This window comes from Podarcis raffonei, chromosome 1 (genome assembly GCF_027172205.1).
Source record: "Podarcis raffonei isolate rPodRaf1 chromosome 1, rPodRaf1.pri, whole genome shotgun sequence".
Classification (NCBI taxonomy): domain Eukaryota; kingdom Metazoa; phylum Chordata; class Lepidosauria; order Squamata; family Lacertidae; genus Podarcis; species Podarcis raffonei.
In genome coordinates, this window is record NC_070602.1 from 107,502,077 (window position 1) to 107,511,996 (window position 9,920).

A 9,920-nucleotide genomic window follows, 5' to 3' on the forward strand; every position below is an offset into this window, starting at 1 on the left:
CTGTCTGGAAATTTCAGTGTAATGTTAAGCAATTGTCAAACCACACTTTCCAACACATTTCTCCATAACTTTTCTTAACACCCAGAGTCTCTCTCTCTCTCTCTCTCTCTCTCTCTCTCTCCCTCTCTCTCTCTCTCTCTCTCTCTCTCTCCCCCCCCTCCCCGTTTTGGAAAGTGGGTTTGTGGTGCCAGGAAGGGTGCTGAATGTACTTCAGTTGTACAACATAAATTTGCTGGTATGTGACTGAATCCCACCCACAAAATAGCAAAGGTGTTTTCAGCCAAAATGGCACGAGTTGTGTGCACACTTGGAATTGAATCCTGTTGAATGAAGTGAGACTGCTTTGGAATAAACATGCTTAGAATCTGCGTGTAAGAGTGCTTTTACAAAATAAAGTAAAAATAACTAAATCCCTGTCTCTAATTCAAGTGTGTGAACTTGAGCTAGTGCTGAAGGGGATTTTATCAAAGCAGGCTTCTTTAGGTTTCTGATTCACAGTAAGAAGGGAAGTATCGTTTCTAAGAAAACAAAAATAGGGTCTGGGTAAAAGGCGGATCTACACGGATCCTCATGGATCCTCCACTTTTTTAAAAATAACTCCAACAAATGCAGTGTCAAATCACACCTAGAAGGCACACCTACAAACTGGACTATAAAAAACGTGGATCCAACACTTTGCAGCGCTGCAGCACCACAAAACCATGGACCTGAGGCATGGATCCTCATGAATTCATATGATTTTTATATTGAAACAAAATAAAAACACCATGATACTGTAGACCACATCTTAGTCTGTAGGCAGAACCAAAAAAATCACGCATCCACGGTTTCGTGGTGCCGCAGTGGCACAAAAACATGGTTTAAAAACACGGATCCTCATGAATCCTCATGATTTTTGCACTAGATCATCCCAAACTCACCGTCAGATCACACGACATAGCCAGGGGCACAGCCTGCACCACAAAAATCATGGATCCATGGCTTCCTGGCCATACCGTGGCCCAAAAACGTGGTTTTGAAGCACGGATCCTCATGGATCCTCACGCTTTTTGCATTGGGCCACCCCTAAATCACTGTCAAATCACATATCATAGCCAGGGGCACAGCCTGCACCACAAAAAACTCAGATCCACGCCTGCCTGGCCATACCGTGGCCCAAAAACATGGTTCCGAACCACGGATCCTCATGGATCCTCACGCTTTTTGCATTGGGCTACCCCAAACTCACTGTCAAATCACACATCGTGTCCATGGGCACAGCCTGCACCACAAAAAACTCGGATCCACGGCTTCCTGGCCATATCGTGGCCCAAAAACGTGGTTTTGAAGCACAGATCCTCATGGATCCTCACGCTTTTTGCATTAGGCCACACCTAAATCACAGTCAAATCACACATCATGGTGCGCACCGACCCCTCTCGCTCTCCAGGCCTCAGGGATAGCCGCCTGAAGCCTTTGGAGCACAGCGCAAGTTCCCGCTGCGCTCCGAAGGCTTGTGGATAGGCGCCTGAAGCCTGGAGAACGAGAGGGGTTGGTGCACACCGATCCCTCTTGCTCTCCAGGCTTTGCTTCGCTGGAGAGGCGCTGCACAGTTTTTCCTCTCTGCGCAGTGCTCCTTCACTGTGAAGAACAGCACCTGGAAATTTTTGACGCTGCTAAACCTCAAGAATATCCAAGGCAGAGATTGTGATGATCTTACCTGTGAATGTAAATTATCAAACCAACTAGATGGAGCCCACCAAAGTAACCATGAAAAACAATTACCTGTCTTGCGTCAATTCAGCTACAAATGGTTTTGGAACAAAAGTTGGTTGCTTGGCGGGGGTGGTAATTATAAATGGAGGTTTAACTGCAAGTTTTCTTGCCAACAGATTTTGTCAGTGCAAACTTTGAAATAGGGGGTTTCCAACGTGGTGCCCATGGGCATCATGGTGCCTGCTGACAGCTTTCCTAGAGTCCACCACGTGTTTTTAGAAAAAGAACAGGATTAGTGGTGAATTGTGCCCAGCATGACTTCAGATTGTTCATAGTACATTTGATTGACTGCAGGGGCATACGAAGGGGCAGCAGGGTGATGGTGCCCTGGGGTGCCATGGTGGGGGGAGAGTGACAGTATGGTCGCTGTACTAGCTGCCGCTTGTGCGGCGTCCATGTGGGCTGCCGCTCTTGCGGCAACTGTACAGGCAGCCCCTCTCGCAGCGACCGTATGGACCATACGGGCAGCCGCTCTCCTGGCGACCATACGGGCTGCCACACGCGCGGTGTCCATACGGGCTGCCATGCATGCACAGTCCGTACAGGACATTGTGTGCGCACCCATCATCCAGGACTTGTTACCATATTATAGCTGCCACAAAATCTATCGGCATGCCACCAGAACCAGGGAAGCCTTGCCAGTTGTAGCTCACACAATTGAAGTGAAATAAAAGACAGAAGAGTAGATCGGGAAGAAAGTTCACCAGACTGCAGGAGAAGATAACAGTAGCTCCAGCATCTGATTCTGTGTAGGCTGCTGAGGGGTTTGACTCCTTAAGATCACCAACTGACTATGAGACACCTGGAAAGCACTCAGCCTCAGATGACCTCCACTCCAAAAAGTGGGAAAGAGGATTTAACAGTGACCAATATTGATTCTTTTGATAGCAGCCCCATATTCTCAACACAAAGTGAGAAGTGTTTGGACAAATCACTGATTTGTACATCAGTTCCCCCATGGCACAACTGTACCTTCCCCACACTCAGTCTACAAACCATGGGACTTGTGGATTCAGTTGGCAACATCTGTGTGTATGACTATGACGTAAACACACTGAAAGGATCAAACTGGATAAATGATCGCATAATAGATGCCTTTGTTGCCTCCAGGGTGATCATGGCCAAAGAGCTAGGTCATGATGGAACAATTTTCCCACTTACCATACTTGCCACTTCATGCAGATATGTCAAAGATTGCCAGTGCAAGCTCTGAAGAACTGTTTGAGATTTGGAGTGCTAAGGAAAGATGTTTTGATTATTCCAGTAAATGACAGAGAAGTCCACTGGATACTGATAGTAATCATTTTTAAAAAGAAGACCATGCTCTATCTAGATTCCAAACGTGGATTGAATCACTCTGTGATTGATGCAATAACATCCTTCTTAGCATGTCTGTATGAGATGGATTCAAAATATCCCTATAGTTTTGCGGCTGGTCATTTTTTGCACCAACTGATATACCCAGGCAAGGTAATTCCAGTGACTACGGTCCTTTCACATGTACCATTGCCCATCTGATTGCTTCTGCTGCCCAATTACAGTTCATACAAAAGGATATGGCTGCCATTAGACCCTGGATTGCAAAAGAAATAATACAGTACTGTGGGAAAACCTATTTTGAAGGACAAGACAAATATTTTCAAGTGGAAATTGATGCTGTTCCTCCCAAGAAGAGACAAATCTTGAACGAGAGTTATATTACTGTGTCTCGACCATGCCCAGAGGGATGGAAGGATACACTAACCTATTGCTCAGATATTTTACCTTCCTTGTTTGAAGGCTGCTAGTCACTATGTTTCTTGAAGGAAGGGTGCAGGAGGCCCAGTGGTGACCTAACTATGGTTTACTGTGAAGGAAACTGCAAGGACTGGTACCACTGCTTTCGCATAGGCATTGATTCAAAAGATCTTCCAGAGGTTTTCGTGTGTCCAGACTGTCAATCCACTGTGGCCAAATAGATTTTGAAACTGCGAACTGTCATATTCCACAGGTTGGTATAATACAGCAAAATCCAAACATATACCGTAGTTTTCATCATCATGGCAGGGATGGTCCTTTTCCATAGAATTCTTATTTATGGAGTTAGTTTTTATATCCTGCTTTTCTCTACTTGAAAGAGTCTCAAAGTGGCTAAAAATCTCCTTTCCCTTCCACCCCCACAACAGACACCTTGTGTGGTAGGTGGGGCTGAGGGAGTTCAGAGAGAAGTGTGACTGGCCCAAGGTCACCCAGCAGCTGCATGTGGAGGAGCGGGGAAGCAAACCCAGCTCACCAGATTAGAGTCCACCGCTCTTAACCACAACACCACAGAAACGTATCTCTTAAAACTCTGGAGCAAGCTGTTCAGTTCAGCCTCATAGTGATACTGATTTGTGGAGGGAAAGTTGGTGATGAGCAAGATCTGTTCCCATTTCCCAACGCAGAGACCATAGAGCAGTTTCTTTTGGGGGCTGAACCTGCAGAGTGTTTCTGTTCAGAATTTCTGTGGCATAAATTGGCCAAGTGCCTTTATAAACATTCAGCTTCTCAAATTGATCCCCATCATGAAACTTTCCGGTGTAGCTGTTGGAGGTGGAGGGCAGAGAAGGTGCTAGTCCTTACCTCCCTCCTCCCAGCCCCATGATCAGTTGCCCAATGGGCTGAATTTCTGCCGTTGAGGACTTCTTGGATCATTCTTTGTCTAGCTCCTTCCCTGTTATGTACTAAGCTTGGATCCTAGAACAATAGGCAAGTAGGATCCTAGAATGCAAGAACTGATTGGTTTGCAGGAAAAGACCAATCAGGATCCAGGAGAGAAGCAGAATCAGCCAGTCAGACGGGACTCATTGTGTAAATAATGTATATAAAAGCCTGAGGTTTGGGGGGAAATTCAGTCACTGTTTTACAAGCTGCAATAAAGAGCATGAAATCACTACAGGACTCTGAGCATATTTAATTTTCTTTGACCTTACCGCCTTGGGTGACCCTGCTGGGAGTACGAGATTCCCAACCGCTTTGCTCACAAGGGTCATAGGAATGTGCAAGCCCATTCACCATGACAAGTGAGAGAACTGAGATAGATTGCACTGAGCCCTGGTCTCATTAGACAAAGCGTTCCACCAAAAAGGCTCTGGCTCTGGTTGAGGACAGCTGGATATGTTTTGGGCCAGGGACCACCAGTAGGTTGCTGTTAGATGAGCGTCACACTCATGGGGGGTGTATTGGAAGATAATTCCCACCGATAAGAAAGGTCACAGACTGTTTAGGGCTTTAAAGATTAGCACCAAAACATTGAACCTGATTCGATACTCCGTCTGGAGCCAATCCAGCTGATGAACAACCAACTGAATGTGGGCTCTCCACAAAGTCCAAGTAAGAACTCATGCATCTGCATTTTAGACCATATGGAGTTTCTGGAGCAGTCTCAAGGGTAGCCCTGCATCTCTCTCTCACACACTCTCTATCACATTTATACCCTGCACTCCCCGGCTCAGGTGTACAGCAAGTTAAAGTAGTCTAGTCTGCAGGGGACTACTGCATGGATCACCATGGCTAGGTTGGAAAGGGACAGGTACAGTACCGATTGCCTAACCTGACATAGATTCAAAAATTCCAGTTTGGCTACATTTGTGACCAATGCCTCCATAGAGACAGAAGCATCCAGGATCACAAAGGGACTCCTGATGGTAGCTACAGGTGACTATTGCACCCCATGAAGAGCTGGGAGCTGGCAAACCAAACTGAAATCATTCTGGCCCAGCCATTGGGCGCCCATCTTTAATGGATAGAGATCCAGCTGACTCCGTTTCCTCCATCCAGACACACCAACCTAAAAATTGGCCAATATATCCAGGGTAGCATCTGGCCAGGGCCATGAAGCAGTAGATCCATGATGTTTGTGGTCAGATCTGTGGTTATGTACAAGATATTTGAATAAAGGGTGAATTTGGGGTTCCCCAAAGCAAAAAGTGTGATCATCCATGAGGATCTGTGCTTCAAAACCATGTTTTTGGGCCATGGAGTGGCCAGGAAGCCGTGGACCCGTGATTTTTGTGGTGGATGCTGTGCCCCTGGCCATAATATGTGATTTGACAGTGAGTTTGGGTTGGCCCAATGCGAAAAGCGTGAGGATCCATGAGGATCCGTGGTTCGGAACCACGTTTTTGGGCCACGGTATGGCCAGGAAGCCGTGGATCCGTGATTTTTGTGGTGGATGCTGTGCCCCTGGCCATGATGTTTGATCTGATGGTGACTTTGAGCTGGTCTTGTGCAAAAATCATGAGGATCCAAGAGGATCCGTGTTTTTTAACCATGTTTTTGCGCCCCTGCAGCCCCACGAAATAGTGGATGCATGATTTTTTTGATGCTGTCTACAGAGTAAGACATGGTCTACAGTATCATGGTGGTTTTATTTAATTTGAATGAAAAAATCATATGAATTCACGAGGATCCGTCTAGATCCGCCTTTTACCTTTTCCCACAAAAATACAAGTGACTGGCACTCTCCGTGATAATAAGTGCATCTGGCATTTCTCATTTTTATTTTCCCTCTTTATGGATTTTAAAACTAAGGTGGTAAATGGCTAGCTAGCATTTAGAGTAAAATCAGAACATGTGGCCTATCACTTGAGTCGCTGCTTATGCTCCCACAACTGGAAGCACTCCAGACAATCAAGTGCAGAATCGTAGAGATTGAATTCCAAACCCTTTGCAGTGCAGCCAAAAAAACCTGTTCCCCATTGGGGTTGGGAACTCCACCCTCATTTGGCCAGGACATTCCGTATTTACACCAGCTTTACAATCCCCATCTACGCAGAGCTCTTGCCCTCGCAAGATTTAACGTCTTGCCATCTGCAGTTTTGCAAGGTAGATTATTGAAAATCCCATACTCTGAAAGATGCTGCCCTTGTGGTACAAACAGGTCAAATCCATCACACATTTTATTTTATTGCCCATTTTATGCAAAAATATAAGTATTTGGCTCCCTTATTGAAGCAGGGGATTTATCGCACTGACTCTCCCAGGGTGTCTTATCTGCTGAACAATTGTAGTAATGACGTGGAGGGATTTTTAAATGACACTATGAAATTACATCACCATGGGTCCTAAGAGCAATTTTCGTTCCTCACAGTGTCTGGACAGTTTTATCCTAAAGTATCTCCTACCATGTTCCGTGCCGTGTTCCGATCCATGTATACGATGCACTTTTCCAATGCCAATAAAGGGGCTTGATTGATTGAAATTAAGGAGGAAATGCCAATAGAGAGATTCGGAAATGGAACCAAACAGGCATGATGAAAGCAGTGCCAATAACATTTCTATGCTTTATTTCTAGCTATTGCATCATGTTTGCATACATACCATATAAAATAAAAGGTCATCAACAATGTTCAATTAGTTTCCTTTCATAATGTGAAGTGAAAGTTGCCTAATATTTCCTAATATGAAATGTTTACATAATGCAGTGACCGTGGCCTGCTCTGAAAGGCATAATTGAGAAGAACAAATAAACCACCTTGGTGCTCTACATTGAAAGAGGTACAATCTAGAACACTTTCTATCTTTGGCCCTTAGTACCTGAAGGACTTGCTAATTTCTAAAGCTCAGCCTCCTATTGCTGACGTCTTCTGATGGGGCCCTGGGTCCCACATGGTCCTTGGCATTCAGTTATCCTTTTACCAGGGACTCAGCCTTGATGTGGCAGTCCCTGGTCTGTGGAACTGCTTACCAATAGAGGTTTGGCAGAAGTCCTACCTGATTGTTTTCTTAAATTTGTCAAAAACTGTTATTCGGAGAGGCCTTTTGAAACCTGAGATTCTTTGGCCAGTTGGCTTTACCGATGTGTCTGACATTCTTATTGTTTTTATTGCAGTATTGGGTTTTCTGGTTGCATACCACCTTGTGATATTTAATATGAAAGTGAGATTTATAAGTACTTCAATAAAGCTACCCCATTAAAAAAAAGAGAGACAAAAAGATCTGGTGGCATTTGATTTTTGTGTGAAGTGAACAGGATGCTTCTACATTGCTATGGACTCAGTGCTGCTCGTGGATGTAAAATTGCACAGCTTCTACACAATGTTGCCCTCATCAAAATTATTTTTCCATTTAATCCAGGTTTACCATTTCTATGGAGAATCAAGTAAGTAGGATAAAAAAAGTTTTATTGTTAGTTTTTAATCTGTTCTTATAATGTTGTTTTTATTATTATTAATGTATTGTGTTCTTATAATACTTATTTTAAATTGTTATAATACTATTTTTATTATTAATTAAAATTTAATAATAATAATAATAATAATAATAATTTTATTTGTACCCTGCCCATCTGACTGGGTTGCCCAACAAATGTAAAAGTCAAACGTCAAACATTAAAAACTTCCCTAAAGTTTTATTGACTTTATATTGTATTTTTGTATACAGCTTATATATTTCAAAATACTAAGCAGTTTAGAAATGCTTTAAGATAAAAAAGTAAGATAATGGAACACCCATAAAATGGAATTTGGAACAGGGCCTCATCAAGAAATCTTAAATGTCACAAGGGGCCTGCTTCTTAGAGAGTCCAATGGCTGCCCCAACTATCATAGTATATTTCATAGCCATTCAAACTCCTACTGCATCAACAGATTAGACTATCAGCACCATACCACCTGTTGGGTCTCCACCACCGCTGGCAATAGCTGAGGCTGGCAATGGTTAAGGCTGACAGTGACATCATCTTGGCCGCAAGAGATGATGCTACAATACTTCCACTGATAAATACCATTTTTGTGAGCACTACTGGAGCACCAAAGCACACAGAGATTCCTGCCAGCTTTCTTTCCCATGCTGACCAGTCATCTGTGAGCCTGCTTGCCTTGGTTTGGGATTTGCTGCTTCTTTCCTTGTCACGAATACCCAGGGGCGAGGCATTGTAAGTTTGCAACAAACTGCATTTCATAGAAGGGGGAAAAAAGATTTAGACACATGGATATTGTCTGCAAGATAACTTCACACACACACACACACACACACACACACACACACAAACAACTTTACTACTATCTGCCTGCATCTTGAAGAAATATGGCCTGTGATGTATTACTGTGGTGACATGGTATTTTGCCCATAAAGAGAATAGTTCTTAAATATTTTTTTAAAGAGCTATAGCAAGCCATTAGCTACTCAGTCCCCCCACGTGAAATGTGGAAACCACAATTTGCTAATTAAATACATTTTGATCATACAGGTTTTAGCAAACTCATTTGCATTGCCCCAAGTTTGCTTGTGACACACAGACGCAAATAGTTTGAAGCAAAAAACAGTTTTGGTTTTTTTTCACTGAATTGCCACACTGTATCTGTTGTGTATTTTATGCCTGTTTGGACTTACTGTTTGGTTGTTTATTTACAAAATTTCCATGCCGCCTTCAACAAAAAGCCATCCGGGTAGTTTACAGAATTATAAAATAGAGTCTCTTAACTTTTTTTCAGGGCCTGGGAGCACATTTGGAAATCTGAGAAACTGAGGTAGGGGGGCGGGCACCATAAAATACCTATTATTTCACGCACAGAAAAAATGAATGATGCTCAGAAACACTCCCTGCCTCCCTCCCCCCAAAAATATCACATCTGGAAACAAACAATACACAGGCAAAAATCGACATTCATCTAAAAAAGAAAAGAAAATACTTGCAAATCATACCCAGAAAGACAACAACAAAGCATAAAAAAATAAGTAAAAAAACCATATTGGAAAATTCCCTTGATGCTCCCTATCCCCCCCGCCCCTCAGCAAACTCTCTTTTCGGATTTTAATGGCGAAGACCCAGAAGTGCTCTATCTAGGCAACGGGATGCATTACTCCGGAACTTTTTTGTCTCTGTGGCCCGTCTAGCGGCCTCCAAGGCGGAAGAGTTTCATATTCCTGTCAGAGTAGTGCAAAACAATGGCCTGATCTTCACCCCGCCCCTCTACTTCCGGTTCAGACGTTACGGACGCCGTCTTTCTTCGAACCTGCCTTCCCTCACGCAGACACCCGAACTCCGCGGCCCATTTCACTCTTCCGCCCTTCCTCCTCAGCTCGGAGGCCTATCGCGAGCGGAGGGCGGGGCGAAGCTTCAGCCAGTCAAAAGCCCAAGGCAGCGGCCAGAGGGCGGGCGAGCGAACGCCGCAAAGGAACTTCCGCTTCTCCGTACGACGACT